Source organism: Hypomesus nipponensis, chromosome 19 (genome assembly GCF_054491055.1).
Source record: "Hypomesus nipponensis isolate SF chromosome 19, ASM5449105v1, whole genome shotgun sequence".
NCBI classification, from domain to species: Eukaryota; Metazoa; Chordata; class Actinopteri; order Osmeriformes; family Osmeridae; genus Hypomesus; species Hypomesus nipponensis.
In genome coordinates, this window is record NC_140379.1 from 19,820,001 (window position 1) to 19,842,500 (window position 22,500).

Sequence of the window (22,500 nt, forward strand, 5' to 3'; positions counted from 1 at the left end):
TGCAAGGTGGTCTCTCTCTCTCTCTCTCTCTCTCTCTCGTGTCAAAATGAAAACAGCTTCCAGCCCCTTTCATGAAGGACTACTTGTGCATATTGCAAGATTTCAGTTTCTAAGTGAATGAGCAAAAGAGCATACAGCACCTGGTATTCCCAGGCGGTCTCCCATCCAAGTACTAACCAGGCCCGACCCTGCTTAGCTTCCGAGATCAGACGAGATTGGGCGTTGCCAGGCTGGTATGGCCGTACGAAATAAGTTGACAACCATAGGCTACTTATCCATATACAGATTTAGCAATTGACAATGCAAGGTGGTCTCTCTCTCTCTCTCTCTCTCTCTCTTTCGTGTCAAAATGAAAACAGCTTCCAGCCCCTTTCATGAAGGACTACTTGTGCATATTGCAAGATTTCAGTTTCTAAGTGAATGAGCAAAAGAGCATACAGCACCTGGTATTCCCAGGCGGTCTCCCATCCAAGTACTAACCAGGCCCGACCCTGCTTAGCTTCCGAGATCAGACGAGATTGGGCGTTGCCAGGCTGGTATGGCCGTACGAAATAAGTTGACAACCATAGGCTACTTATCCATATACAGATTTAGCAATTGACAATGCAAGGTGGTCTCTCTCTCTCTCTCTCTCTCTCTCTCGTGTCAAAATGAAAACAGCTTCCAGCCCCTTTCATGAAGGACTACTTGTGCATATTGCAAGATTTCAGTTTCTAAGTGAATGAGCAAAAGAGCATACAGCACCTGGTATTCCCAGGCGGTCTCCCATCCAAGTACTAACCAGGCCCGACCCTGCTTAGCTTCCGAGATCAGACGAGATTGGGCATTGCCAGGCTGGTATGGCCGTACGAAATAAGTTGACAACCATAGGCTACTTATCCATATACAGATTTAGCAATTGACAATGCAAGGTGGTCTCTCTCTCTCTCTCTCGTGTCAAAATGAAAACAGCTTCCAGCCCCTTTCATGAAGGACTACTTGTGCATATTGCAAGATTTCAGTTTCTAAGTGAATGAGCAAAAGAGCATACAGCACCTGGTATTCCCAGGCGGTCTCCCATCCAAGTACTAACCAGGCCCGACCCTGCTTAGCTTCCTAGATCAGACGAGATCGGGCGTTGTCAGGCTGGTATGGCCGTACGAAATAAGTTGACAACCATAGGCTACTTATCCATATACAGATTTGGCAATTGACAATGCAAGGTGGTCTCTCTCTCTCTCTCTCTCTCTTTCGTGTCAAAATGAAAACAGCTTCCAGCCCCTTTCATGAAGGACTACTTGTGCATATTGCAAGATTTCAGTTTCTAAGTGAATGAGCAAAAGAGCATACAGCACCTGGTATTCCCAGGCGGTCTCCCATCCAAGTACTAACCAGGCCCGACCCTGCTTAGCTTCCGAGATCAGACGAGATTGGGCGTTGCCAGGCTGGTATGGCCGTACGAAATAAGTTGACAACCATAGGCTACTTATCCATATACAGATTTAGCAATTGACAATGCAAGGTGGTCTCTCTCTCTCTCTCTCTCTCTCTCTCTCGTGTCAAAATGAAAACAGCTTCCAGCCCCTTTCATGAAGGACTACTTGTGCATATTGCAAGATTTCAGTTTCTAAGTGAATGAGCAAAAGAGCATACAGCACCTGGTATTCCCAGGCGGTCTCCCATCCAAGTACTAACCAGGCCCGACCCTGCTTAGCTTCCGAGATCAGACGAGATTGGGCGTTGCCAGGCTGGTATGGCCGTACGAAATAAGTTGACAACCATAGGCTACTTATCCATATACAGATTTAGCAATTGACAATGCAAGGTGGTCTCTCTCTCTCTCTCTCGTGTCAAAATGAAAACAGCTTCCAGCCCCTTTCATGAAGGACTACTTGTGCATATTGCAAGATTTCAGTTTCTAGGTGAATGAGCAAAAGAGCATACAGCACCTGGTATTCCCAGGCGGTCTCCCATCCAAGTACTAACCAGGCCCGACCCTGCTTAGCTTCCTAGATCAGACGAGATCGGGCGTTGTCAGGCTGGTATGGCCGTACGAAATAAGTTGACAACCATAGGCTACTTATCCATATACAGATTTGGCAATTGACAATGCAAGGTGGTCTCTCTCTCTCTCTCTCTCTTTCGTGTCAAAATGAAAACAGCTTCCAGCCCCTTTCATGAAGGACTACTTGTGCATATTGCAAGATTTCAGTTTCTAAGTGAATGAGCAAAAGAGCATACAGCACCTGGTATTCCCAGGCGGTCTCCCATCCAAGTACTAACCAGGCCCGACCCTGCTTAGCTTCCGAGATCAGACGAGATTGGGCGTTGCCAGGCTGGTATGGCCGTACGAAATAAGTTGACAACCATAGGCTACTTATCCATATACAGATTTAGCAATTGACAATGCAAGGTGGTCTCTCTCTCTCTCTCTCTCTCTCTCTCGTGTCAAAATGAAAACAGCTTCCAGCCCCTTTCATGAAGGACTACTTGTGCATATTGCAAGATTTCAGTTTCTAAGTGAATGAGCAAAAGAGCATACAGCACCTGGTATTCCCAGGCGGTCTCCCATCCAAGTACTAACCAGGCCCGACCCTGCTTAGCTTCCGAGATCAGATGAGATCGGGCGTTGCCAGGCTGGTATGGCCGTACGAAATAAGTTGACAACCATAGGCTACTTATCCATATACAGATTTAGCAATTGACAATGCAAGGTGGTCTCTCTCTCTCTCTCGTGTCAAAATGAAAACAGCTTCCAGCCCCTTTCATGAAGGACTACTTGTGCATATTGCAAGATGTCAGTTTCTAAGTGAATGAGCAAAAGAGCATACAGCACCTGGTATTCCCAAGCGGTCTCCCATCCAAGTACTAACCAGGCCCGACCCTGCTTAGCTTCCGAGATCAGACGAGATTGGGCGTTGCCAGGCTGGTATGGCCGTAAGAAATAAGTTGACAACCATAGGCTACTTATCCATATACAGATTTAGCAATTGACAATGCAAGGTGGTCTCTCTCTCTCTCTCTCTCTCTCTCGTGTCAAAATGAAAACAGCTTCCAGCCCCTTTCATGAAGGACTACTTGTGCATATTGCAAGATTTCAGTTTCTAAGTGAATGAGCAAAAGAGCATACAGCACCTGGTATTCCCAGGCGGTCTCCCATCCAAGTACTAACCAGGCCCGACCCTGCTTAGCTTCCGAGATCAGATGAGATCGGGCGTTGCCAGGCTGGTATGGCCGTACGAAATAAGTTGACAACCATAGGCTACTTATCCATATACAGATTTAGCAATTGACAATGCAAGGTGGTCTCTCTCTCTCTCTCGTGTCAAAATGAAAACAGCTTCCAGCCCCTTTCATGAAGGACTACTTGTGCATATTGCAAGATGTCAGTTTCTAAGTGAATGAGCAAAAGAGCATACAGCACCTGGTATTCCCAAGCGGTCTCCCATCCAAGTACTAACCAGGCCCGACCCTGCTTAGCTTCCGAGATCAGACGAGATCGGGCGTTGCCAGGCTGGTATGGCCGTACGAAATAAGTTGACAACCATAGGCTACTTATCCATATACAGATTTAGCAATTGACAATGCAAGGTGGTCTCTCTCTCTCTCTCTCTCTCTCGTGTCAAAATGAAAACAGCTTCCAGCCCCTTTCATGCAGGACTACTTGTGCATATTGCAAGATTTCAGTTTCTAAGTGAATGAGCAAAAGAGCATACAGCACCTGGTATTCCCAGGCGGTCTCCCATCCAAGTACTAACCAGGCCCGACCCTGCTTAGCTTCCGAGATCAGATGAGATCGGGCGTTGCCAGGCTGGTATGGCCGTACGAAATAAGTTGACAACCATAGGCTACTTATCCATATACAGATTTAGCAATTGACAATGCAAGGTGGTCTCTCTCTCTCTCTCGTGTCAAAATGAAAACAGCTTCCAGCCCCTTTCATGAAGGACTACTTGTGCATATTGCAAGATGTCAGTTTCTAAGTGAATGAGCAAAAGAGCATACAGCACCTGGTATTCCCAAGCGGTCTCCCATCCAAGTACTAACCAGGCCCGACCCTGCTTAGCTTCCGAGATCAGACGAGATCGGGCGTTGCCAGGCTGGTATGGCCGTACGAAATAAGTTGACAACCATAGGCTACTTATCCATATACAGATTTAGCAATTGACAATGCAAGGTGGTCTCTCTCTCTCTCTCTCTCTCTCGTGTCAAAATGAAAACAGCTTCCAGCCCCTTTCATGAAGGACTACTTGTGCATATTGCAAGATTTCAGTTTCTAAGTGAATGAGCAAAAGAGCATACAGCACCTGGTATTCCCAGGCGGTCTCCCATCCAAGTACTAACCAGGCCCGACCCTGCTTAGCTTCCGAGATCAGACGAGATTGGGCGTTGCCAGGCTGGTATGGCCGTACGAAATAAGTTGACAACCATAGGCTACTTATCCATATACAGATTTAGCAATTGACAATGCAAGGTAGTCTCTCTCTCTCTCTCTCTCTCTCTCTCTCTTGTGTCAAAATGAAAACAGCTTCCAGCCCCTTTCATGAAGGACTACTTGTGCATATTGCAAGATTTCAGTTTCTAAGTGAATGAGCAAAAGAGCATACAGCACCTGGTATTCCCAGGCGGTCTCCCATCCAAGTACTAACCAGGCCCGACCCTGCTTAGCTTCCGAGATCAGACGAGATCGGGCGTTGCCAGGCTGGTATGGCCGTACGAAATAAGTTGACAACCATAGGCTACTTATCCATATACAGATTTAGCAATTGACAATGCAAGGTGGTCTCTCTCTCTCTCTCTCGTGTCAAAATGAAAACAGCTTCCAGCCCCTTTCATGAAGGACTACTTGTGCATATTGCAAGATTTCAGTTTCTAAGTGAATGAGCAAAAGAGCATACAGCACCTGGTATTCCCAGGCGGTCTCCCATCCAAGTACTAACCAGGCCCGACCCTGCTTAGCTTCCGAGATCAGACGAGATCGGGCGTTGCCAGGCTGGTATGGCCGTACGAAATAAGTTGACAACCATAGGCTACTTATCCATATACAGATTTAGCAATTGACAATGCAAGGTGGTCTCTCTCTCTCTCTCTCGTGTCAAAATGAAAACAGCTTCCAGCCCCTTTCATGAAGGACTACTTGTGCATATTGCAAGATTTCAGTTTCTAAGTGAATGAGCAAAAGAGCATACAGCACCTGGTATTCCCAAGCGGTCTCCCATCCAAGTACTAACCAGGCCCGACCCTGCTTAGCTTCCGAGATCAGACGAGATCGGGCGTTGCCAGGCTGGTATGGCCGTACGAAATAAGTTGACAACCATAGGCTACTTATCCATATACAGATTTAGCAATTGACAATGCAAGGTGGTCTCTCTCTCTCTCTCTCGTGTCAAAATGAAAACAGCTTCCAGCCCCTTTCATGAAGGACTACTTGTGCATATTGCAAGATTTCAGTTTCTAAGTGAATGAGCAAAAGAGCATACAGCACCTGGTATTCCCAAGCGGTCTCCCATCCAAGTACTAACCAGGCCCGACCCTGCTTAGCTTCCGAGATCAGACGAGATCGGGCGTTGCCAGGCTGGTATGGCCGTACGAAATAAGTTGACAACCATAGGCTACTTATCCATATACAGATTTAGCAATTGACAATGCAAGGTGGTCTCTCTCTCTCTCTCTCTCTCTCGTGTCAAAATGAAAACAGCTTCCAGCCCCTTTCATGAAGGACTACTTGTGCATATTGCAAGATTTCAGTTTCTAAGTGAATGAGCAAAAGAGCATACAGCACCTGGTATTCCCAGGCGGTCTCCCATCCAAGTACTAACCAGGCCCGACCCTGCTTAGCTTCCGAGATCAGACGAGATCGGGCGTTGCCAGGCTGGTATGGCCGTACAAAATAAGTTGACAACCATAGGCTACTTATCCATATACAGATTTAGCAATTGACAATGCAAGGTGGTCTCTCTCTCTCTCTCTCTCTCTCTCTCGTGTCAAAATGAAAACAGCTTCCAGCCCCTTTCATGAAGGACTACTTGTGCATATTGCAAGATTTCAGTTTCTAAGTGAATGAGCAAAAGAGCATACAGCACCTGGTATTCCCAGGCGGTCTCCCATCCAAGTACTAACCAGGCCCGACCCTGCTTAGCTTCCGAGATCAGACGAGATCGGGCGTTGCCAGGCTGGTATGGCCGTACGAAATAAGTTGAACACCATAGGCTACTTATCCATATACAGATTTAGCAATTGACAATGCAAGGTGGTCTCTCTCTCTCTCTCTCTCTCTCTTGTGTCAAAATGAAAACAGCTTCCAGCCCCTTTCATGAAGGACTACTTGTGCATATTGCAAGATTTCAGTTTCTAAGTGAATGAGCAAAAGAGCATACAGCACCTGGTATTCCCAGGCGGTCTCCCATCCAAGTACTAACCAGGCCCGACCCTGCTTAGCTTCCGAGATCAGACGAGATCGGGCGTTGCCAGGCTGGTATGGCCGTACGAAATAAGTTGACAACCATAGGCTACTTATCCATATACAGATTTAGCAATTGACAATGCAAGGTGGTCTCTCTCTCTCTCTCTCGTGTCAAAATGAAAACAGCTTCCAGCCCCTTTCATGAAGGACTACTTGTGCATATTGCAAGATTTCAGTTTCTAAGTGAATGAGCAAAAGAGCATACAGCACCTGGTATTCCCAAGCGGTCTCCCATCCAAGTACTAACCAGGCCCGACCCTGCTTAGCTTCCGAGATCAGACGAGATCGGGCGTTGCCAGGCTGGTATGGCCGTACGAAATAAGTTGACAACCATAGGCTACTTATCCATATACAGATTTAGCAATTGACAATGCAAGGTGGTCTCTCTCTCTCTCTCTCTCTCTCGTGTCAAAATGAAAACAGCTTCCAGCCCCTTTCATGAAGGACTACTTGTGCATATTGCAAGATTTCAGTTTCTAAGTGAATGAGCAAAAGAGCATACAGCACCTGGTATTCCCAGGCGGTCTCCCATCCAAGTACTAACCAGGCCCGACCCTGCTTAGCTTCCGAGATCAGACGAGATCGGGCGTTGCCAGGCTGGTATGGCCGTACGAAATAAGTTGACAACCATAGGCTACTTATCCATATACAGATTTAGCAATTGACAATGCAAGGTGGTCTCTCTCTCTCTCTCTCGTGTCAAAATGAAAACAGCTTCCAGCCCCTTTCATGAAGGACTACTTGTGCATATTGCAAGATTTCAGTTTCTAAGTGAATGAGCAAAAGAGCATACAGCACCTGGTATTCCCAAGCGGTCTCCCATCCAAGTACTAACCAGGCCCGACCCTGCTTAGCTTCCGAGATCAGACGAGATCGGGCGTTGCCAGGCTGGTATGGCCGTACGAAATAAGTTGACAACCATAGGCTACTTATCCATATACAGATTTAGCAATTGACAATGCAAGGTGGTCTCTCTCTCTCTCTCTCTCTCTCGTGTCAAAATGAAAACAGCTTCCAGCCCCTTTCATGAAGGACTACTTGTGCATATTGCAAGATTTCAGTTTCTAAGTGAATGAGCAAAAGAGCATACAGCACCTGGTATTCCCAGGCGGTCTCCCATCCAAGTACTAACCAGGCCCGACCCTGCTTAGCTTCCGAGATCAGACGAGATCGGGCGTTGCCAGGCTGGTATGGCCGTACGAAATAAGTTGACAACCATAGGCTACTTATCCATATACAGATTTAGCAATTGACAATGCAAGGTGGTCTCTCTCTCTCTCTCTCTCTCTCGTGTCAAAATGAAAACAGCTTCCAGCCCCTTTCATGAAGGACTACTTGTGCATATTGCAAGATTTCAGTTTCTAAGTGAATGAGCAAAAGAGCATACAGCACCTGGTATTCCCAGGCGGTCTCCCATCCAAGTACTAACCAGGCCCGACCCTGCTTAGCTTCCGAGATCAGACGAGATCGGGCGTTGCCAGGCTGGTATGGCCGTACGAAATAAGTTGACAACCATAGGCTACTTATCCATATACAGATTTAGCAATTGACAATGCAAGGTGGTCTCTCTCTCTCTCTCTCTCTCGTGTCAAAATGAAAACAGCTTCCAGCCCCTTTCATGAAGGACTACTTGTGCATATTGCAAGATTTCAGTTTCTAAGTGAATGAGCAAAAGAGCATACAGCACCTGGTATTCCCAGGCGGTCTCCCATCCAAGTACTAACCAGGCCCGACCCTGCTTAGCTTCCGAGATCAGACGAGATCGGGCGTTGCCAGGCTGGTATGGCCGTACAAAATAAGTTGACAACCATAGGCTACTTATCCATATACAGATTTAGCAATTGACAATGCAAGGTGGTCTCTCTCTCTCTCTCTCTCGTGTCAAAATGAAAACAGCTTCCAGCCCCTTTCATGAAGGACTACTTGTGCATATTGCAAGATTTCAGTTTCTAAGTGAATGAGCAAAAGAGCATACAGCACCTGGTATTCCCAGGCGGTCTCCCATCCAAGTACTAACCAGGCCCGACCCTGCTTAGCTTCCGAGATCAGACGAGATCGGGCGTTGCCAGGCTGGTATGGCCGTACGAAATAAGTTGACAACCATAGGCTACTTATCCATATACAGATTTAGCAATTGACAATGCAAGGTGGTCTCTCTCTCTCTCTCTCTCTCGTGTCAAAATGAAAACAGCTTCCAGCCCCTTTCATGAAGGACTACTTGTGCATATTGCAAGATTTCAGTTTCTAAGTGAATGAGCAAAAGAGCATACAGCACCTGGTATTCCCAAGCGGTCTCCCATCCAAGTACTAACCAGGCCCGACCCTGCTTAGCTTCCGAGATCAGACGAGATCGGGCGTTGCCAGGCTGGTATGGCCGTACGAAATAAGTTGACAACCATAGGCTACTTATCCATATACAGATTTAGCAATTGACAATGCAAGGTGGTCTCTCTCTCTCTCTCTCTCTCGTGTCAAAATGAAAACAGCTTCCAGCCCCTTTCATGAAGGACTACTTGTGCATATTGCAAGATTTAGGTTTCTAAGTGAATGAGCAAAAGAGCATACAGCACCTGGTATTCCCAGGCGGTCTCCCATCCAAGTACTAACCAGGCCCGACCCTGCTTAGCTTCCGAGATCAGACGAGATCGGGCGTTGCCAGGCTGGTATGGCCGTACGAAATAAGTTGACAACCATAGGCTACTTATCCATATACAGATTTAGCAATTGACAATGCAAGGTGGTCTCTCTCTCTCTCTCTCTCTCTCGTGTCAAAATGAAAACAGCTTCCAGCCCCTTTCATGAAGGACTACTTGTGCATATTGCAAGATTTCAGTTTCTAAGTGAATGAGCAAAAGAGCATACAGCACCTGGTATTCCCAGGCGGTCTCCCATCCAAGTACTAACCAGGCCCGACCCTGCTTAGCTTCCGAGATCAGACGAGATCGGGCGTTGCCAGGCTGGTATGGCCGTACGAAATAAGTTGACAACCATAGGCTACTTATCCATATACAGATTTAGCAATTGACAATGCAAGGTGGTCTCTCTCTCTCTCTCTCTCTCGTGTCAAAATGAAAACAGCTTCCAGCCCCTTTCATGAAGGACTACTTGTGCATATTGCAAGATTTCAGTTTCTAAGTGAATGAGCAAAAGAGCATACAGCACCTGGTATTCCCAGGCGGTCTCCCATCCAAGTACTAACCAGGCCCGACCCTGCTTAGCTTCCGAGATCAGACGAGATCGGGCGTTGCCAGGCTGGTATGGCCATACGAAATAAGTTGACAACCATAGGCTACTTATCCATATACAGATTTAGCAATTGACAATGCAAGGTGGTCTCTCTCTCTCTCTCTCTCTCGTGTCAAAATGAAAACAGCTTCCAGCCCCTTTCATGAAGGACTACTTGTGCATATTGCAAGATTTCAGTTTCTAAGTGAATGAGCAAAAGAGCATACAGCACCTGGTATTCCCAGGCGGTCTCCCATCCAAGTACTAACCAGGCCCGACCCTGCTTAGCTTCCGAGATCAGACGAGATCGGGCGTTGCCAGGCTGGTATGGCCGTACAAAATAAGTTGACAACCATAGGCTACTTATCCATATACAGATTTAGCAATTGACAATGCAAGGTGGTCTCTCTCTCTCTCTCTCTCTCTCGTGTCAAAATGAAAACAGCTTCCAGCCCCTTTCATGAAGGACTACTTGTGCATATTGCAAGATTTCAGTTTCTAAGTGAATGAGCAAAAGAGCATACAGCACCTGGTATTCCCAAGCGGTCTCCCATCCAAGTACTAACCAGGCCCGACCCTGCTTAGCTTCCGAGATCAGACGAGATCGGGCGTTGCCAGGCTGGTATGGCCGTACGAAATAAGTTGACAACCATAGGCTACTTATCCATATACAGATTTAGCAATTGACAATGCAAGGTGGTCTCTCTCTCTCTCTCTCTCGTGTCAAAATGAAAACAGCTTCCAGCCCCTTTCATGAAGGACTACTTGTGCATATTGCAAGATTTCAGTTTCTAAGTGAATGAGCAAAAGAGCATACAGCACCTGGTATTCCCAGGCGGTCTCCCATCCAAGTACTAACCAGGCCCGACCCTGCTTAGCTTCCGAGATCAGACGAGATTGGGCGTTGCCAGGCTGGTATGGCCGTACAAAATAAGTTGACAACCATAGGCTACTTATCCATATACAGATTTAGCAATTGACAATGCAAGGTGGTCTCTCTCTCTCTCTCTCTCTCTCGTGTCAAAATGAAAACAGCTTCCAGCCCCTTTCATGAAGGACTACTTGTGCATATTGCAAGATTTCAGTTTCTAAGTGAATGAGCAAAAGAGCATACAGCACCTGGTATTCCCAGGCGGTCTCCCATCCAAGTACTAACCAGGCCCGACCCTGCTTAGCTTCCGAGATCAGACGAGATCGGGCGTTGCCAGGCTGGTATGGCCGTACGAAATAAGTTGACAACCATAGGCTACTTATCCATATACAGATTTAGCAATTGACAATGCAAGGTGGTCTCTCTCTCTCTCTCTCGTGTCAAAATGAAAACAGCTTCCAGCCCCTTTCATGGAGGACTACTTGTGCATATTGCAAGATTTCAGTTTCTAAGTGAATGAGCAAAAGAGCATACAGCACCTGGTATTCCCAGGCGGTCTCCCATCCAAGTACTAACCAGGCCCGACCCTGCTTAGCTTCCGAGATCAGACGAGATCGGGCGTTGCCAGGCTGGTATGGCCGTACGAAATAAGTTGACAACCATAGGCTACTTATCCATATACAGATTTAGCAATTGACAATGCAAGGTGGTCTCTCTCTCTCTCTCTCGTGTCAAAATGAAAACAGCTTCCAGCCCCTTTCATGAAGGACTACTTGTGCATATTGCAAGATTTCAGTTTCTAAGTGAATGAGCAAAAGAGCATACAGCACCTGGTATTCCCAGGCGGTCTCCCATCCAAGTACTAACCAGGCCCGACCCTGCTTAGCTTCCGAGATCAGACGAGATCGGGCGTTGCCAGGCTGGTATGGCCGTACGAAATAAGTTGACAACCATAGGCTACTTATCAATATACAGATTTAGCAATTGACAATGCAAGGTGGTCTCTCTCTCTCTCTCTCTCGTGTCAAAATGAAAACAGCTTCCAGCCCCTTTCATGAAGGACTACTTGTGCATATTGCAAGATTTCAGTTTCTAAGTGAATGAGCAAAAGAGCATACAGCACCTGGTATTCCCAGGCGGTCTCCCATCCAAGTACTAACCAGGCCCGACCCTGCTTAGCTTCCGAGATCAGACGAGATCGGGCGTTGCCAGGCTGGTATGGCCGTACAAAATAAGTTGACAACCATAGGCTACTTATCCATATACAGATTTAGCAATTGACAATGCAAGGTGGTGTCTCTCTCTCTCTCTCTCGTGTCAAAATGAAAACAGCTTCCAGCCCCTTTCATGAAGGACTACTTGTGCATATTGCAAGATGTCAGTTTCTAAGTGAATGAGCAAAAGAGCATACAGCACCTGGTATTCCCAGGCGGTCTCCCATCCAAGTACTAAGCAGCCCCGACCCTGCTTAGCTTCCGAGATCAGACGAGATCAGGCGTTGCCAGGCTGGTATGGCCGTACGAAATAAGTTGACAACCATAGGCTACTTATCCATATACAGATTTAGCAATTGACAATGCAAGGTGGTCTCTCTCTCTCTCTCTCTCTCTCGTGTCAAAATGAAAACAGCTTCCAGCCCCTTTCATGAAGGACTACTTGTGCATATTGCAAGATGTCAGTTTCTAAGTGAATGAGCAAAAGAGCATACAGCACCTGGTATTCCCAGGCGGTCTCCCATCCAAGTACTAACCAGGCCCGACCCTGCTTAGCTTCCGAGATCAGACGAGATCGGGCGTTGCCAGGCTGGTATGGCCGTACGAAATAAGTTGACAACCATAGGCTACTTATCCATATACAGATTTAGCAATTGACAATGCAAGGTGGTCTCTCTCTCTCTCTCTCGTGTCAAAATGAAAACAGCTTCCAGCCCCTTTCATGAAGGACTACTTGTGCATATTGCAAGATTTCAGTTTCTAAGTGAATGAGCAAAAGAGCATACAGCACCTGGTATTCCCAGGCGGTCTCCCATCCAAGTACTAACCAGGCCCGATCCTGCTTAGCTTCCGAGATCAGACGAGATCGGGCGTTGCCAGGCTGGTATGGCCGTACGAAATAAGTTGACAACCATAGGCTACTTATTCATATACAGATTTAGCAATTGACAATGCAAGGTGGTCTCTCTCTCTCTCTCTCTCGTGTCAAAATGAAAACAGCTTCCAGCCCCTTTCATGAAGGACTACTTGTGCATATTGCAAGATTTCAGTTTCTAAGTGAATGAGCAAAAGAGCATACAGCACCTGGTATTCCCAGGCGGTCTCCCATCCAAGTACTAAGCAGCCCCGACCCTGCTTAGCTTCCGAGATCAGACGAGATCGGGCGTTGCCAGGCTGGTATGGCCGTACAAAATAAGTTGACAACCATAGGCTACTTATCCATATACAGATTTAGCAATTGACAATGCAAGGTGGTCTCTCTCTTTCTCTCTCTCTCTCTCGTGTCAAAATGAAAACAGCTTCCAGCCCCTTTCATGAAGGACTACTTGTGCATATTGCAAGATTTCAGTTTCTAAGTGAATGAGCAAAAGAGCATACAGCACCTGGTATTCCCAGGCGGTCTCCCATCCAAGTACTAACCAGGCCCGACCCTGCTTAGCTTCCGAGATCAGACGAGATCAGGCGTTGCCAGGCTGGTATGGCCGTACGAAATAAGTTGACAACCATAGGCTACTTATCCATATACAGATTTAGCAATTGACAATGCAAGGTGGTCTCTCTCTCTCTCTCTCTCGTGTCAAAATGAAAACAGCTTCCAGCCCCTTTCATGAAGGACTACTTGTGCATATTGCAAGATTTCAGTTTCTAAGTGAATGAGCAAAAGAGCATACAGCACCTGGTATTCCCAGGCGGTCTCCCATCCAAGTACTAACCAGGCCCGACCCTGCTTAGCTTCCGAGATCAGACGAGATCGGGCGTTGCCAGGCTGGTATGGCCGTACGAAATAAGTTGACAACCATAGGCTACTTATCCATATACAGATTTAGCAATTGACAATGCAAGGTAGTGTCTCTCTCTCTCTCTCTCTCTCGTGTCAAAATGAAAACAGCTTCCAGCCCCTTTCATGAAGGACTACTTGTGCATATTGCAAGATGTCAGTTTCTAAGTGAATGAGCAAAAGAGCATACAGCACCTGGTATTCCCAGGCGGTCTCCCATCCAAGTACTAACCAGGCCCGACCCTGCTTAGCTTCCGAGATCAGACGAGATCAGGCGTTGCCAGGCTGGTATGGCCGTACGAAATAAGTTGACAACCATAGGCTACTTATCCATATACAGATTTAGCAATTGACAATGCAAGGTGGTCTCTCTCTCTCTCTCTCTCTCTCGTGTCAAAATGAAAACAGCTTCCAGCCCCTTTCATGAAGGACTACTTGTGCATATTGCAAGATTTCAGTTTCTAAGTGAATGAGCAAAAGAGCATACAGCACCTGGTATTCCCAGGCGGTCTCCCATCCAAGTACTAACCAGGCCCGACCCTGCTTAGCTTCCGAGATCAGACGAGATCGGGCGTTGCCAGGCTGGTATGGCCGTACGAAATAAGTTGACAACCATAGGCTACTTATCCATATACAGATTTAGCAATTGACAATGCAAGGTAGTCTCTCTCTCTCTCTCTCTCTCTCGTGTCAAAATGAAAACAGCTTCCAGCCCCTTTCATGAAGGACTACTTGTGCATATTGCAAGATGTCAGTTTCTAAGTGAATGAGCAAAAGAGCATACAGCACCTGGTATTCCCAGGCGGTCTCCCATCCAAGTACTAACCAGGCCCGACCCTGCTTAGCTTCCGAGATCAGACGAGATCGGGCGTTGCCAGGCTGGTATGGCCGTACGAAATAAGTTGACAACCATAGGCTACTTATCCATATACAGATTTAGCAATTGACAATGCAAGGTGGTCTCTCTCTCTCTCTCTCGTGTCAAAATGAAAACAGCTTCCAGCCCCTTTCATGAAGGACTACTTGTGCATATTGCAAGATTTCAGTTTCTAAGTGAATGAGCAAAAGAGCATACAGCACCTGGTATTCCCAGGCGGTCTCCCATCCAAGTACTAACCAGGCCCGATCCTGCTTAGCTTCCGAGATCAGACGAGATCGGGCGTTGCCAGGCTGGTATGGCCGTACGAAATAAGTTGACAACCATAGGCTACTTATTCATATACAGATTTAGCAATTGACAATGCAAGGTGGTCTCTCTCTCTCTCTCTCTCGTGTCAAAATGAAAACAGCTTCCAGCCCCTTTCATGAAGGACTACTTGTGCATATTGCAAGATTTCAGTTTCTAAGTGAATGAGCAAAAGAGCATACAGCACATGGTATTCCCAGGCGGTCTCCCATCCAAGTACTAAGCAGCCCCGACCCTGCTTAGCTTCCGAGATCAGACGAGATCGGGCGTTGCCAGGCTGGTATGGCCGTACAAAATAAGTTGACAACCATAGGCTACTTATCCATATACAGATTTAGCAATTGACAATGCAAGGTGGTCTCTCTCTTTCTCTCTCTCTCTCTCGTGTCAAAATGAAAACAGCTTCCAGCCCCTTTCATGAAGGACTACTTGTGCATATTGCAAGATTTCAGTTTCTAAGTGAATGAGCAAAAGAGCATACAGCACCTGGTATTCCCAGGCGGTCTCCCATCCAAGTACTAACCAGGCCCGACCCTGCTTAGCTTCCGAGATCAGACGAGATCAGGCGTTGCCAGGCTGGTATGGCCGTACGAAATAAGTTGACAACCATAGGCTACTTATCCATATACAGATTTAGCAATTGACAATGCAAGGTGGTCTCTCTCTCTCTCTCTCTCGTGTCAAAATGAAAACAGCTTCCAGCCCCTTTCATGAAGGACTACTTGTGCATATTGCAAGATTTCAGTTTCTAAGTGAATGAGCAAAAGAGCATACAGCACCTGGTATTCCCAGGCGGTCTCCCATCCAAGTACTAACCAGGCCCGACCCTGCTTAGCTTCCGAGATCAGACGAGATCGGGCGTTGCCAGGCTGGTATGGCCGTACGAAATAAGTTGACAACCATAGGCTACTTATCCATATACAGATTTAGCAATTGACAATGCAAGGTAGTGTCTCTCTCTCTCTCTCTCTCTCGTGTCAAAATGAAAACAGCTTCCAGCCCCTTTCATGAAGGACTACTTGTGCATATTGCAAGATGTCAGTTTCTAAGTGAATGAGCAAAAGAGCATACAGCACCTGGTATTCCCAGGCGGTCTCCCATCCAAGTACTAACCAGGCCCGACCCTGCTTAGCTTCCGAGATCAGACGAGATCAGGCGTTGCCAGGCTGGTATGGCCGTACGAAATAAGTTGACAACCATAGGCTACTTATCCATATACAGATTTAGCAATTGACAATGCAAGGTGGTCTCTCTCTCTCTCTCTCTCTCTCGTGTCAAAATGAAAACAGCTTCCAGCCCCTTTCATGAAGGACTACTTGTGCATATTGCAAGATTTCAGTTTCTAAGTGAATGAGCAAAAGAGCATACAGCACCTGGTATTCCCAGGCGGTCTCCCATCCAAGTACTAACCAGGCCCGACCCTGCTTAGCTTCCGAGATCAGACGAGATCGGGCGTTGCCAGGCTGGTATGGCCGTACGAAATAAGTTGACAACCATAGGCTACTTATCCATATACAGATTTAGCAATTGACAATGCAAGGTAGTCTCTCTCTCTCTCTCTCTCTCTCGTGTCAAAATGAAAACAGCTTCCAGCCCCTTTCATGAAGGACTACTTGTGCATATTGCAAGATGTCAGTTTCTAAGTGAATGAGCAAAAGAGCATACAGCACCTGGTATTCCCAGGCGGTCTCCCATCCAAGTACTAACCAGGCCCGACCCTGCTTAGCTTCCGAGATCAGACGAGATCGGGCGTTGCCAGGCTGGTATGGCCGTACGAAATAAGTTGACAACCATAGGCTACTTATCCATATACAGATTTAGCAATTGACAATGCAAGGTGGTCTCTCTCTCTCTCGTGTCAAAATGAAAACAGCTTCCAGCCCCTTTCATGAAGGACTACTTGTGCATATTGCAAGATTTCAGTTTCTAAGTGAATGAGCAAAAGATCATACAGCACCTGGTATTCCCAAGCGGTCTCCCATCCAAGTACTAAGCAGCCCCGACCCTGCTTAGCTTCCGAGATCAGACGAGATCAGGCGTTGCCAGGCTGGTATGGCCGTACGAAATAAGTTGACAACCATAGGCTACTTATCCATATACAGATTTAGCAATTGACAATGCAAGGTGGTCTCTCTCTCTCTCTCTCTCGTGTCAAAATGAAAACAGCTTCCAGCCCCTTTCATGAAGGACTACTTGTGCATATTGCAAGATTTCAGTTTCTAAGTGAATGAGCAAAAGAGCATACAGCACCTGGTATTCCCAGGCGGTCTCCCATCCAAGTACTAACCAGGCCCGACCCTGCTTAGCTTCCGAGATCAGACGAGATCGGGCGTTGCCAGGCTGGTATGGCCGTACAAAATAAGTTGACAACCATAGGCTACTTATCCATATACAGATTTAGCAATTGACAATGCAAGGTGGTCTCTCTCTCTCTCTCTCTCTCGTGTCAAAATGAAAACAGCTTCCAGCCCCTTTCATGAAGGACTACTTGTGCATATTGCAAGATTTCAGTTTCTAAGTGAATGAGCAAAAGAGCATACAGCACCTGGTATTCCCAGGCGGTCTCCCATCCAAGTACTAACCAGGCCCGATCCTGCTTAGCTTCCGAGATCAGACGAGATCGGGCGTTGCCAGGCTGGTATGGCCGTACGAAATAAGTTGACAACCATAGGCTACTTATCCATATACAGATTTAGCAATTGACAATGCAAGGTGGTCTCTCTCTCTCTCTCTCTCTCTCTCTCTCTCTCGTGTCAAAATGAAAACAGCTTCCAGCCCTTTTCATGAAGGACTACTTGTGCATATTGCAAGATTTCAGTTTCTAAGTGAATGAGCAAAAGAGCATACAGCACCTGGTATTCCCAGGCGGTCTCCCATCCAAGTACTAAGCAGCCCCGACCCTGCTTAGCTTCCGAGATCAGACGAGATCAGGCGTTGCCAGGCTGGTATGGCCGTACGAAATAAGTTGACAACCATAGGCTACTTATCCATATACAGATTTAGCAATTGACAATGCAAGGTGGTCTCTCTCTCTCTCGTGTCAAAATGAAAACAGCTTCCAGCCCCTTTCATGAAGGACTACTTGTGCATATTGCAAGATTTCAGTTTCTAAGTGAATGAGCAAAAGATCATACAGCACCTGGTATTCCCAAGCGGTCTCCCATCCAAGTACTAAGCAGCCCCGACCCTGCTTAGCTTCCGAGATCAGACGAGATCAGGCGTTGCCAGGCTGGTATGGCCGTACGAAATAAGTTGACAACCATAGGCTACTTATCCATATACAGATTTAGCAATTGACAATGCAAGGTGGTCTCTCTCTCTCTCTCTCTCGTGTCAAAATGAAAACAGCTTCCAGCCCCTTTCATGAAGGACTACTTGTGCATATTGCAAGATTTCAGTTTCTAAGTGAATGAGCAAAAGAGCATACAGCACCTGGTATTCCCAGGCGGTCTCCCATCCAAGTACTAACCAGGCCCGACCCTGCTTAGCTTCCGAGATCAGACGAGATCGGGCGTTGCCAGGCTGGTATGGCCGTACAAAATAAGTTGACAACCATAGGCTACTTATCCATATACAGATTTAGCAATTGACAATGCAAGGTGGTCTCTCTCTCTCTCTCTCTCTCGTGTCAAAATGAAAACAGCTTCCAGCCCCTTTCATGAAGGACTACTTGTGCATATTGCAAGATTTCAGTTTCTAAGTGAATGAGCAAAAGAGCATACAGCACCTGGTATTCCCAGGCGGTCTCCCATCCAAGTACTAACCAGGCCCGATCCTGCTTAGCTTCCGAGATCAGACGAGATCGGGCGTTGCCAGGCTGGTATGGCCGTACGAAATAAGTTGACAACCATAGGCTACTTATCCATATACAGATTTAGCAATTGACAATGCAAGGTGGTCTCTCTCTCTCTCTCTCTCTCTCTCTCGTGTCAAAATGAAAACAGCTTCCAGCCCTTTTCATGAAGGACTACTTGTGCATATTGCAAGATTTCAGTTTCTAAGTGAATGAGCAAAAGAGCATACAGCACCTGGTATTCCCAGGCGGTCTCCCATCCAAGTACTAAGCAGCCCCGACCCTGCTTAGCTTCCGAGATCAGACGAGATCAGGCGTTGCCAGGCTGGTATGGCCGTACGAAATAAGTTGACAACCATAGGCTACTTATCCATATACAGATTTAGCAATTGACAATGCAAGGTGGTCTCTCTCTCTCTCTCTCTCTCTCGTGTCAAAATGAAAACAGCTTCCAGCCCCTTTCATGAAGGACTACTTGTGCATATTGCAAGATTTCAGTTTCTAAGTGAATGAGCAAAAGAGCATACAGCACCTGGTATTCCCAAGCGGTCTCCCATCCAAGTACTAACCAGGCCCGACCCTGCTTAGCTTCCGAGATCAGACGAGATCGGGCGTTGCCAGGCTGGTATGGCCGTACGAAATAAGTTGACAACCATAGGCTACTTATCCATATACAGATTTAGCAATTGACAATGCAAGGTGGTCTCTCTCTCTCTCTCTCTCTCTCGTGTCAAAATGAAAACAGCTTCCAGCCCCTTTCATGAAGGACTACTTGTGCATATTGCAAGATTTCAGTTTCTAAGTGAATGAGCAAAAGAGCATACAGCACCTGGTATTCCCAGGCGGTCTCCCATCCAAGTACTAACCAGGCCCGACCCTGCTTAGCTTCCGAGATCAGACGAGATCGGGCGTTGCCAGGCTGGTATGGCCGTACAAAATAAGTTGACAACCATAGGCTACTTATCCATATACAGATTTAGCAATTGACAATGCAAGGTGGTCTCTCTCTCTCTCTCTCTCTCTCTCGTGTCAAAATGAAAACAGCTTCCAGCCCCTTTCATGAAGGACTACTTGTGCATATTGCAAGATTTCAGTTTCTAAGTGAATGAGCAAAAGAGCATACAGCACCTGGTATTCCCAGGCGGTCTCCCATCCAAGTACTAACCAGGCCCGACCCTGCTTAGCTTCCGAGATCAGACGAGATCGGGCGTTGCCAGGCTGGTATGGCCGTACGAAATAAGTTGACAACCATAGGCTACTTATCCATATACAGATTTAGCAATTGACAATGCAAGGTGGTCTCTCTCTCTCTCTCTCTCTCGTGTCAAAATGAAAACAGCTTCCAGCCCCTTTCATGAAGGACTACTTGTGCATATTGCAAGATTTCAGTTTCTAAGTGAATGAGCAAAAGAGCATACAGCACCTGGTATTCCCAAGCGGTCTCCCATCCAAGTACTAACCAGGCCCGACCCTGCTTAGCTTCCGAGATCAGACGAGATCAGGCGTTGCCAGGCTGGTATGGCCGTACAAAATAAGTTGACAACCATAGGCTACTTATCCATATACAGATTTAGCAATTGACAATGCAAGGTGGTCTCTCTCTCTCTCTCTCTCGTGTCAAAATGAAAACAGCTTCCAGCCCCTTTCATGAAGGACTACTTGTGCATATTGCAAGATTTCAGTTTCTAAGTGAATGAGCAAAAGAGCATACAGCACCTGGTATTCCCAGGCGGTCTCCCATCCAAGTACTAACCAGGCCCGATCCTGCTTAGCTTCCGAGATCAGACGAGATCGGGCGTTGCCAGGCTGGTATGGCCGTACGAAATAAGTTGACAACCATAGGCTACTTATCCATATACAGATTTAGCAATTGACAATGCAAGGTGGTCTCTCTCTCTCTCTCTCTCTCTCTCTCTCTCGTGTCAAAATGAAAACAGCTTCCAGCCCTTTTCATGAAGGACTACTTGTGCATATTGCAAGATTTCAGTTTCTAAGTGAATGAGCAAAAGAGCATACAGCACCTGGTATTCCCAGGCGGTCTCCCATCCAAGTACTAAGCAGCCCCGACCCTGCTTAGCTTCCGAGATCAGACGAGATCAGGCGTTGCCAGGCTGGTATGGCCGTACGAAATAAGTTGACAACCATAGGCTACTTATCCATATACAGATTTAGCAATTGACAATGCAAGGTGGTCTCTCTCTCTCTCTCTCTCTCTCGTGTCAAAATGAAAACAGCTTCCAGCCCCTTTCATGAAGGACTACTTGTGCATATTGCAAGATTTCAGTTTCTAAGTGAATGAGCAAAAGAGCATACAGCACCTGGTATTCCCAAGCGGTCTCCCATCCAAGTACTAACCAGGCCCGACCCTGCTTAGCTTCCGAGATCAGACGAGATCGGGCGTTGCCAGGCTGGTATGGCCGTACGAAATAAGTTGACAACCATAGGCTACTTATCCATATACAGATTTAGCAATTGACAATGCAAGGTGGTCTCTCTCTCTCTCTCTCTCTCTCGTGTCAAAATGAAAACAGCTTCCAGCCCCTTTCATGAAGGACTACTTGTGCATATTGCAAGATTTCAGTTTCTAAGTGAATGAGCAAAAGAGCATACAGCACCTGGTATTCCCAGGCGGTCTCCCATCCAAGTACTAACCAGGCCCGACCCTGCTTAGCTTCCGAGATCAGACGAGATCGGGCGTTGCCAGGCTGGTATGGCCGTACAAAATAAGTTGACAACCATAGGCTACTTATCCATATACAGATTTAGCAATTGACAATGCAAGGTGGTCTCTCTCTCTCTCTCTCTCTCTCTCGTGTCAAAATGAAAACAGCTTCCAGCCCCTTTCATGAAGGACTACTTGTGCATATTGCAAGATTTCAGTTTCTAAGTGAATGAGCAAAAGAGCATACAGCACCTGGTATTCCCAGGCGGTCTCCCATCCAAGTACTAACCAGGCCCGACCCTGCTTAGCTTCCGAGATCAGACGAGATCGGGCGTTGCCAGGCTGGTATGGCCGTACGAAATAAGTTGACAACCATAGGCTACTTATCCATATACAGATTTAGCAATTGACAATGCAAGGTGGTCTCTCTCTCTCTCTCTCTCTCGTGTCAAAATGAAAACAGCTTCCAGCCCCTTTCATGAAGGACTACTTGTGCATATTGCAAGATTTCAGTTTCTAAGTGAATGAGCAAAAGAGCATACAGCACCTGGTATTCCCAAGCGGTCTCCCATACAAGTACTAAGCAACCCCGACCCTGCTTAGCTTCCGAGATCAGACGAGATCAGGCGTTGCCAGGCTGGTATGGCCGTACGAAATAAGTTGACAACCATAGGCTACTTATCCATATACAGATTTAGCAATTGACAATGCAAGGTGGTCTCTCTCTCTCTCTCTCTCGTGTCAAAATGAAAACAGCTTCCAGCCCCTTTCATGAAGGACTACTTGTGCATATTGCAAGATTTCAGTTTCTAAGTGAATGAGCAAAAGAGCATACAGCACCTGGTATTCCCAGGCGGTCTCCCATCCAAGTACTAACCAGGCCCGACCCTGCTTAGCTTCCGAGATCAGACGAGATCGGGCGTTGCCAGGCTGGTATGGCCGTACGAAATAAGTTGACAACCATAGGCTACTTATCCATATACAGATTTAGCAATTGACAATGCAAGGTGGTCTCTCTCTCTCTCTCTCGTGTCAAAATGAAAACAGCTTCCAGCCCCTTTCATGAAGGACTACTTGTGCATATTGCAAGATTTCAGTTTCTAAGTGAATGAGCAAAAGAGCATACAGCACCTGGTATTCCCAAGCGGTCTCCCATCCAAGTACTAACCAGGCCCGACCCTGCTTAGCTTTCGAGATCAGACGAGATCGGGCGTTGCCAGGCTGGTATGGCCGTACGAAATAAGTTGACAACCATAGGCTACTTATCCATATACAGATTTAGCAATTGACAATGCAAGGTGGTCTCTCTCTCTCTCTCTCTCTCTCGTGT

The 22,500-nt window shown here is 46.8% G+C and overlaps 56 non-coding genes and 20 pseudogenes across 56 annotated transcripts; all 76 read right to left on the reverse strand.

The window, feature by feature from the left end:
- Positions 1 to 128: 128 nt before the first annotated feature.
- On the reverse strand, positions 129 to 247 carry LOC146248014 (5S ribosomal RNA; annotated as a pseudogene).
- Positions 248 to 431: 184 nt separating this feature from the next.
- On the reverse strand, positions 432 to 550 carry LOC146248015 (5S ribosomal RNA; annotated as a pseudogene).
- A 182-nt stretch (positions 551 to 732) lies between these two features.
- LOC146248016 (5S ribosomal RNA) lies at positions 733 to 851 on the reverse strand (annotated as a pseudogene).
- Positions 852 to 1,023: 172 nt separating this feature from the next.
- LOC146248017 (5S ribosomal RNA) lies at positions 1,024 to 1,142 on the reverse strand (annotated as a pseudogene).
- Positions 1,143 to 1,322: 180 nt separating this feature from the next.
- On the reverse strand, positions 1,323 to 1,441 carry LOC146248018 (5S ribosomal RNA; annotated as a pseudogene).
- A 184-nt stretch (positions 1,442 to 1,625) lies between these two features.
- LOC146248019 (5S ribosomal RNA) lies at positions 1,626 to 1,744 on the reverse strand (annotated as a pseudogene).
- Positions 1,745 to 1,916: 172 nt separating this feature from the next.
- Positions 1,917 to 2,035, reverse strand: LOC146248020 (5S ribosomal RNA; annotated as a pseudogene).
- A 178-nt stretch (positions 2,036 to 2,213) lies between these two features.
- Positions 2,214 to 2,332, reverse strand: LOC146248021 (5S ribosomal RNA; annotated as a pseudogene).
- A 182-nt stretch (positions 2,333 to 2,514) lies between these two features.
- Positions 2,515 to 2,633, reverse strand: LOC146248022 (5S ribosomal RNA). Its single transcript, XR_014734508.1, has one exon. It is a non-coding gene; the product is annotated as a 5S ribosomal RNA (ribosomal RNA).
- A 170-nt stretch (positions 2,634 to 2,803) lies between these two features.
- LOC146248023 (5S ribosomal RNA) lies at positions 2,804 to 2,922 on the reverse strand (annotated as a pseudogene).
- A 180-nt stretch (positions 2,923 to 3,102) lies between these two features.
- LOC146248024 (5S ribosomal RNA) lies at positions 3,103 to 3,221 on the reverse strand. Its single transcript, XR_014734519.1, has one exon. It is a non-coding gene; the product is annotated as a 5S ribosomal RNA (ribosomal RNA).
- Positions 3,222 to 3,391: 170 nt separating this feature from the next.
- LOC146248025 (5S ribosomal RNA) lies at positions 3,392 to 3,510 on the reverse strand. The gene has a single exon (XR_014733010.1). It is a non-coding gene; the product is annotated as a 5S ribosomal RNA (ribosomal RNA).
- A 178-nt stretch (positions 3,511 to 3,688) lies between these two features.
- LOC146248026 (5S ribosomal RNA) lies at positions 3,689 to 3,807 on the reverse strand. Its single transcript, XR_014732337.1, has one exon. It is a non-coding gene; the product is annotated as a 5S ribosomal RNA (ribosomal RNA).
- A 170-nt stretch (positions 3,808 to 3,977) lies between these two features.
- Positions 3,978 to 4,096, reverse strand: LOC146248027 (5S ribosomal RNA). Its single transcript, XR_014733011.1, has one exon. It is a non-coding gene; the product is annotated as a 5S ribosomal RNA (ribosomal RNA).
- Positions 4,097 to 4,274: 178 nt separating this feature from the next.
- Positions 4,275 to 4,393, reverse strand: LOC146248028 (5S ribosomal RNA; annotated as a pseudogene).
- Positions 4,394 to 4,579: 186 nt separating this feature from the next.
- LOC146248029 (5S ribosomal RNA) lies at positions 4,580 to 4,698 on the reverse strand. Its single transcript, XR_014734383.1, has one exon. It is a non-coding gene; the product is annotated as a 5S ribosomal RNA (ribosomal RNA).
- A 172-nt stretch (positions 4,699 to 4,870) lies between these two features.
- On the reverse strand, positions 4,871 to 4,989 carry LOC146248030 (5S ribosomal RNA). Its single transcript, XR_014734385.1, has one exon. It is a non-coding gene; the product is annotated as a 5S ribosomal RNA (ribosomal RNA).
- A 172-nt stretch (positions 4,990 to 5,161) lies between these two features.
- LOC146248031 (5S ribosomal RNA) lies at positions 5,162 to 5,280 on the reverse strand. The gene has a single exon (XR_014733012.1). It is a non-coding gene; the product is annotated as a 5S ribosomal RNA (ribosomal RNA).
- Positions 5,281 to 5,452: 172 nt separating this feature from the next.
- On the reverse strand, positions 5,453 to 5,571 carry LOC146248032 (5S ribosomal RNA). The gene has a single exon (XR_014733013.1). It is a non-coding gene; the product is annotated as a 5S ribosomal RNA (ribosomal RNA).
- A 178-nt stretch (positions 5,572 to 5,749) lies between these two features.
- On the reverse strand, positions 5,750 to 5,868 carry LOC146248033 (5S ribosomal RNA). The gene has a single exon (XR_014733347.1). It is a non-coding gene; the product is annotated as a 5S ribosomal RNA (ribosomal RNA).
- A 182-nt stretch (positions 5,869 to 6,050) lies between these two features.
- Positions 6,051 to 6,169, reverse strand: LOC146248034 (5S ribosomal RNA). The gene has a single exon (XR_014734386.1). It is a non-coding gene; the product is annotated as a 5S ribosomal RNA (ribosomal RNA).
- A 180-nt stretch (positions 6,170 to 6,349) lies between these two features.
- On the reverse strand, positions 6,350 to 6,468 carry LOC146248035 (5S ribosomal RNA). The gene has a single exon (XR_014734387.1). It is a non-coding gene; the product is annotated as a 5S ribosomal RNA (ribosomal RNA).
- A 172-nt stretch (positions 6,469 to 6,640) lies between these two features.
- LOC146248036 (5S ribosomal RNA) lies at positions 6,641 to 6,759 on the reverse strand. The gene has a single exon (XR_014733015.1). It is a non-coding gene; the product is annotated as a 5S ribosomal RNA (ribosomal RNA).
- Positions 6,760 to 6,937: 178 nt separating this feature from the next.
- LOC146248037 (5S ribosomal RNA) lies at positions 6,938 to 7,056 on the reverse strand. Its single transcript, XR_014734388.1, has one exon. It is a non-coding gene; the product is annotated as a 5S ribosomal RNA (ribosomal RNA).
- Positions 7,057 to 7,228: 172 nt separating this feature from the next.
- LOC146248038 (5S ribosomal RNA) lies at positions 7,229 to 7,347 on the reverse strand. The gene has a single exon (XR_014733016.1). It is a non-coding gene; the product is annotated as a 5S ribosomal RNA (ribosomal RNA).
- Positions 7,348 to 7,525: 178 nt separating this feature from the next.
- Positions 7,526 to 7,644, reverse strand: LOC146248039 (5S ribosomal RNA). The gene has a single exon (XR_014734389.1). It is a non-coding gene; the product is annotated as a 5S ribosomal RNA (ribosomal RNA).
- A 178-nt stretch (positions 7,645 to 7,822) lies between these two features.
- LOC146248040 (5S ribosomal RNA) lies at positions 7,823 to 7,941 on the reverse strand. Its single transcript, XR_014734390.1, has one exon. It is a non-coding gene; the product is annotated as a 5S ribosomal RNA (ribosomal RNA).
- Positions 7,942 to 8,117: 176 nt separating this feature from the next.
- On the reverse strand, positions 8,118 to 8,236 carry LOC146248041 (5S ribosomal RNA). The gene has a single exon (XR_014733348.1). It is a non-coding gene; the product is annotated as a 5S ribosomal RNA (ribosomal RNA).
- A 174-nt stretch (positions 8,237 to 8,410) lies between these two features.
- On the reverse strand, positions 8,411 to 8,529 carry LOC146248042 (5S ribosomal RNA). The gene has a single exon (XR_014734391.1). It is a non-coding gene; the product is annotated as a 5S ribosomal RNA (ribosomal RNA).
- Positions 8,530 to 8,705: 176 nt separating this feature from the next.
- LOC146248043 (5S ribosomal RNA) lies at positions 8,706 to 8,824 on the reverse strand. Its single transcript, XR_014733017.1, has one exon. It is a non-coding gene; the product is annotated as a 5S ribosomal RNA (ribosomal RNA).
- Positions 8,825 to 9,000: 176 nt separating this feature from the next.
- LOC146248044 (5S ribosomal RNA) lies at positions 9,001 to 9,119 on the reverse strand. Its single transcript, XR_014734392.1, has one exon. It is a non-coding gene; the product is annotated as a 5S ribosomal RNA (ribosomal RNA).
- Positions 9,120 to 9,297: 178 nt separating this feature from the next.
- Positions 9,298 to 9,416, reverse strand: LOC146248045 (5S ribosomal RNA). Its single transcript, XR_014734393.1, has one exon. It is a non-coding gene; the product is annotated as a 5S ribosomal RNA (ribosomal RNA).
- A 176-nt stretch (positions 9,417 to 9,592) lies between these two features.
- LOC146248046 (5S ribosomal RNA) lies at positions 9,593 to 9,711 on the reverse strand. The gene has a single exon (XR_014733137.1). It is a non-coding gene; the product is annotated as a 5S ribosomal RNA (ribosomal RNA).
- A 176-nt stretch (positions 9,712 to 9,887) lies between these two features.
- On the reverse strand, positions 9,888 to 10,006 carry LOC146248047 (5S ribosomal RNA). The gene has a single exon (XR_014733349.1). It is a non-coding gene; the product is annotated as a 5S ribosomal RNA (ribosomal RNA).
- Positions 10,007 to 10,184: 178 nt separating this feature from the next.
- Positions 10,185 to 10,303, reverse strand: LOC146248048 (5S ribosomal RNA). Its single transcript, XR_014733018.1, has one exon. It is a non-coding gene; the product is annotated as a 5S ribosomal RNA (ribosomal RNA).
- A 174-nt stretch (positions 10,304 to 10,477) lies between these two features.
- LOC146248049 (5S ribosomal RNA) lies at positions 10,478 to 10,596 on the reverse strand (annotated as a pseudogene).
- A 178-nt stretch (positions 10,597 to 10,774) lies between these two features.
- On the reverse strand, positions 10,775 to 10,893 carry LOC146248050 (5S ribosomal RNA). Its single transcript, XR_014734395.1, has one exon. It is a non-coding gene; the product is annotated as a 5S ribosomal RNA (ribosomal RNA).
- A 172-nt stretch (positions 10,894 to 11,065) lies between these two features.
- Positions 11,066 to 11,184, reverse strand: LOC146248051 (5S ribosomal RNA). The gene has a single exon (XR_014734397.1). It is a non-coding gene; the product is annotated as a 5S ribosomal RNA (ribosomal RNA).
- A 172-nt stretch (positions 11,185 to 11,356) lies between these two features.
- LOC146248052 (5S ribosomal RNA) lies at positions 11,357 to 11,475 on the reverse strand. Its single transcript, XR_014734398.1, has one exon. It is a non-coding gene; the product is annotated as a 5S ribosomal RNA (ribosomal RNA).
- A 174-nt stretch (positions 11,476 to 11,649) lies between these two features.
- On the reverse strand, positions 11,650 to 11,768 carry LOC146248053 (5S ribosomal RNA). Its single transcript, XR_014733351.1, has one exon. It is a non-coding gene; the product is annotated as a 5S ribosomal RNA (ribosomal RNA).
- Positions 11,769 to 11,942: 174 nt separating this feature from the next.
- On the reverse strand, positions 11,943 to 12,061 carry LOC146248054 (5S ribosomal RNA; annotated as a pseudogene).
- A 178-nt stretch (positions 12,062 to 12,239) lies between these two features.
- Positions 12,240 to 12,358, reverse strand: LOC146248055 (5S ribosomal RNA). The gene has a single exon (XR_014734399.1). It is a non-coding gene; the product is annotated as a 5S ribosomal RNA (ribosomal RNA).
- Positions 12,359 to 12,530: 172 nt separating this feature from the next.
- Positions 12,531 to 12,649, reverse strand: LOC146248056 (5S ribosomal RNA). The gene has a single exon (XR_014733260.1). It is a non-coding gene; the product is annotated as a 5S ribosomal RNA (ribosomal RNA).
- A 174-nt stretch (positions 12,650 to 12,823) lies between these two features.
- LOC146248057 (5S ribosomal RNA) lies at positions 12,824 to 12,942 on the reverse strand (annotated as a pseudogene).
- A 180-nt stretch (positions 12,943 to 13,122) lies between these two features.
- On the reverse strand, positions 13,123 to 13,241 carry LOC146248058 (5S ribosomal RNA). The gene has a single exon (XR_014733580.1). It is a non-coding gene; the product is annotated as a 5S ribosomal RNA (ribosomal RNA).
- Positions 13,242 to 13,415: 174 nt separating this feature from the next.
- LOC146248059 (5S ribosomal RNA) lies at positions 13,416 to 13,534 on the reverse strand. The gene has a single exon (XR_014734400.1). It is a non-coding gene; the product is annotated as a 5S ribosomal RNA (ribosomal RNA).
- Positions 13,535 to 13,712: 178 nt separating this feature from the next.
- On the reverse strand, positions 13,713 to 13,831 carry LOC146248060 (5S ribosomal RNA). The gene has a single exon (XR_014733581.1). It is a non-coding gene; the product is annotated as a 5S ribosomal RNA (ribosomal RNA).
- Positions 13,832 to 14,009: 178 nt separating this feature from the next.
- Positions 14,010 to 14,128, reverse strand: LOC146248061 (5S ribosomal RNA). Its single transcript, XR_014734401.1, has one exon. It is a non-coding gene; the product is annotated as a 5S ribosomal RNA (ribosomal RNA).
- A 178-nt stretch (positions 14,129 to 14,306) lies between these two features.
- Positions 14,307 to 14,425, reverse strand: LOC146248062 (5S ribosomal RNA). Its single transcript, XR_014734402.1, has one exon. It is a non-coding gene; the product is annotated as a 5S ribosomal RNA (ribosomal RNA).
- Positions 14,426 to 14,597: 172 nt separating this feature from the next.
- Positions 14,598 to 14,716, reverse strand: LOC146248063 (5S ribosomal RNA). The gene has a single exon (XR_014733271.1). It is a non-coding gene; the product is annotated as a 5S ribosomal RNA (ribosomal RNA).
- Positions 14,717 to 14,890: 174 nt separating this feature from the next.
- LOC146248064 (5S ribosomal RNA) lies at positions 14,891 to 15,009 on the reverse strand (annotated as a pseudogene).
- Positions 15,010 to 15,189: 180 nt separating this feature from the next.
- LOC146248065 (5S ribosomal RNA) lies at positions 15,190 to 15,308 on the reverse strand. Its single transcript, XR_014733582.1, has one exon. It is a non-coding gene; the product is annotated as a 5S ribosomal RNA (ribosomal RNA).
- A 174-nt stretch (positions 15,309 to 15,482) lies between these two features.
- Positions 15,483 to 15,601, reverse strand: LOC146248066 (5S ribosomal RNA). The gene has a single exon (XR_014734403.1). It is a non-coding gene; the product is annotated as a 5S ribosomal RNA (ribosomal RNA).
- A 178-nt stretch (positions 15,602 to 15,779) lies between these two features.
- On the reverse strand, positions 15,780 to 15,898 carry LOC146248067 (5S ribosomal RNA). Its single transcript, XR_014733583.1, has one exon. It is a non-coding gene; the product is annotated as a 5S ribosomal RNA (ribosomal RNA).
- A 178-nt stretch (positions 15,899 to 16,076) lies between these two features.
- Positions 16,077 to 16,195, reverse strand: LOC146248068 (5S ribosomal RNA). Its single transcript, XR_014734404.1, has one exon. It is a non-coding gene; the product is annotated as a 5S ribosomal RNA (ribosomal RNA).
- A 178-nt stretch (positions 16,196 to 16,373) lies between these two features.
- On the reverse strand, positions 16,374 to 16,492 carry LOC146248069 (5S ribosomal RNA). The gene has a single exon (XR_014734406.1). It is a non-coding gene; the product is annotated as a 5S ribosomal RNA (ribosomal RNA).
- Positions 16,493 to 16,660: 168 nt separating this feature from the next.
- Positions 16,661 to 16,779, reverse strand: LOC146248070 (5S ribosomal RNA; annotated as a pseudogene).
- A 174-nt stretch (positions 16,780 to 16,953) lies between these two features.
- LOC146248071 (5S ribosomal RNA) lies at positions 16,954 to 17,072 on the reverse strand. Its single transcript, XR_014733352.1, has one exon. It is a non-coding gene; the product is annotated as a 5S ribosomal RNA (ribosomal RNA).
- A 176-nt stretch (positions 17,073 to 17,248) lies between these two features.
- Positions 17,249 to 17,367, reverse strand: LOC146248072 (5S ribosomal RNA). The gene has a single exon (XR_014733283.1). It is a non-coding gene; the product is annotated as a 5S ribosomal RNA (ribosomal RNA).
- Positions 17,368 to 17,555: 188 nt separating this feature from the next.
- On the reverse strand, positions 17,556 to 17,674 carry LOC146248073 (5S ribosomal RNA; annotated as a pseudogene).
- A 168-nt stretch (positions 17,675 to 17,842) lies between these two features.
- LOC146248074 (5S ribosomal RNA) lies at positions 17,843 to 17,961 on the reverse strand (annotated as a pseudogene).
- Positions 17,962 to 18,135: 174 nt separating this feature from the next.
- Positions 18,136 to 18,254, reverse strand: LOC146248075 (5S ribosomal RNA). Its single transcript, XR_014733353.1, has one exon. It is a non-coding gene; the product is annotated as a 5S ribosomal RNA (ribosomal RNA).
- A 176-nt stretch (positions 18,255 to 18,430) lies between these two features.
- Positions 18,431 to 18,549, reverse strand: LOC146248076 (5S ribosomal RNA). Its single transcript, XR_014733294.1, has one exon. It is a non-coding gene; the product is annotated as a 5S ribosomal RNA (ribosomal RNA).
- A 182-nt stretch (positions 18,550 to 18,731) lies between these two features.
- Positions 18,732 to 18,850, reverse strand: LOC146248077 (5S ribosomal RNA; annotated as a pseudogene).
- Positions 18,851 to 19,028: 178 nt separating this feature from the next.
- Positions 19,029 to 19,147, reverse strand: LOC146248078 (5S ribosomal RNA). The gene has a single exon (XR_014733019.1). It is a non-coding gene; the product is annotated as a 5S ribosomal RNA (ribosomal RNA).
- Positions 19,148 to 19,325: 178 nt separating this feature from the next.
- LOC146248079 (5S ribosomal RNA) lies at positions 19,326 to 19,444 on the reverse strand. The gene has a single exon (XR_014733354.1). It is a non-coding gene; the product is annotated as a 5S ribosomal RNA (ribosomal RNA).
- Positions 19,445 to 19,624: 180 nt separating this feature from the next.
- LOC146248080 (5S ribosomal RNA) lies at positions 19,625 to 19,743 on the reverse strand. The gene has a single exon (XR_014734407.1). It is a non-coding gene; the product is annotated as a 5S ribosomal RNA (ribosomal RNA).
- Positions 19,744 to 19,919: 176 nt separating this feature from the next.
- On the reverse strand, positions 19,920 to 20,038 carry LOC146248081 (5S ribosomal RNA). The gene has a single exon (XR_014734067.1). It is a non-coding gene; the product is annotated as a 5S ribosomal RNA (ribosomal RNA).
- Positions 20,039 to 20,212: 174 nt separating this feature from the next.
- LOC146248082 (5S ribosomal RNA) lies at positions 20,213 to 20,331 on the reverse strand. Its single transcript, XR_014733305.1, has one exon. It is a non-coding gene; the product is annotated as a 5S ribosomal RNA (ribosomal RNA).
- A 186-nt stretch (positions 20,332 to 20,517) lies between these two features.
- Positions 20,518 to 20,636, reverse strand: LOC146248083 (5S ribosomal RNA; annotated as a pseudogene).
- Positions 20,637 to 20,814: 178 nt separating this feature from the next.
- On the reverse strand, positions 20,815 to 20,933 carry LOC146248084 (5S ribosomal RNA). Its single transcript, XR_014733020.1, has one exon. It is a non-coding gene; the product is annotated as a 5S ribosomal RNA (ribosomal RNA).
- Positions 20,934 to 21,111: 178 nt separating this feature from the next.
- Positions 21,112 to 21,230, reverse strand: LOC146248085 (5S ribosomal RNA). Its single transcript, XR_014733355.1, has one exon. It is a non-coding gene; the product is annotated as a 5S ribosomal RNA (ribosomal RNA).
- Positions 21,231 to 21,410: 180 nt separating this feature from the next.
- LOC146248086 (5S ribosomal RNA) lies at positions 21,411 to 21,529 on the reverse strand. The gene has a single exon (XR_014734409.1). It is a non-coding gene; the product is annotated as a 5S ribosomal RNA (ribosomal RNA).
- A 176-nt stretch (positions 21,530 to 21,705) lies between these two features.
- On the reverse strand, positions 21,706 to 21,824 carry LOC146248087 (5S ribosomal RNA; annotated as a pseudogene).
- Positions 21,825 to 21,998: 174 nt separating this feature from the next.
- LOC146248088 (5S ribosomal RNA) lies at positions 21,999 to 22,117 on the reverse strand. The gene has a single exon (XR_014734410.1). It is a non-coding gene; the product is annotated as a 5S ribosomal RNA (ribosomal RNA).
- A 172-nt stretch (positions 22,118 to 22,289) lies between these two features.
- Positions 22,290 to 22,408, reverse strand: LOC146248089 (5S ribosomal RNA). The gene has a single exon (XR_014734009.1). It is a non-coding gene; the product is annotated as a 5S ribosomal RNA (ribosomal RNA).
- Positions 22,409 to 22,500: the final 92 nt, after the last annotated feature.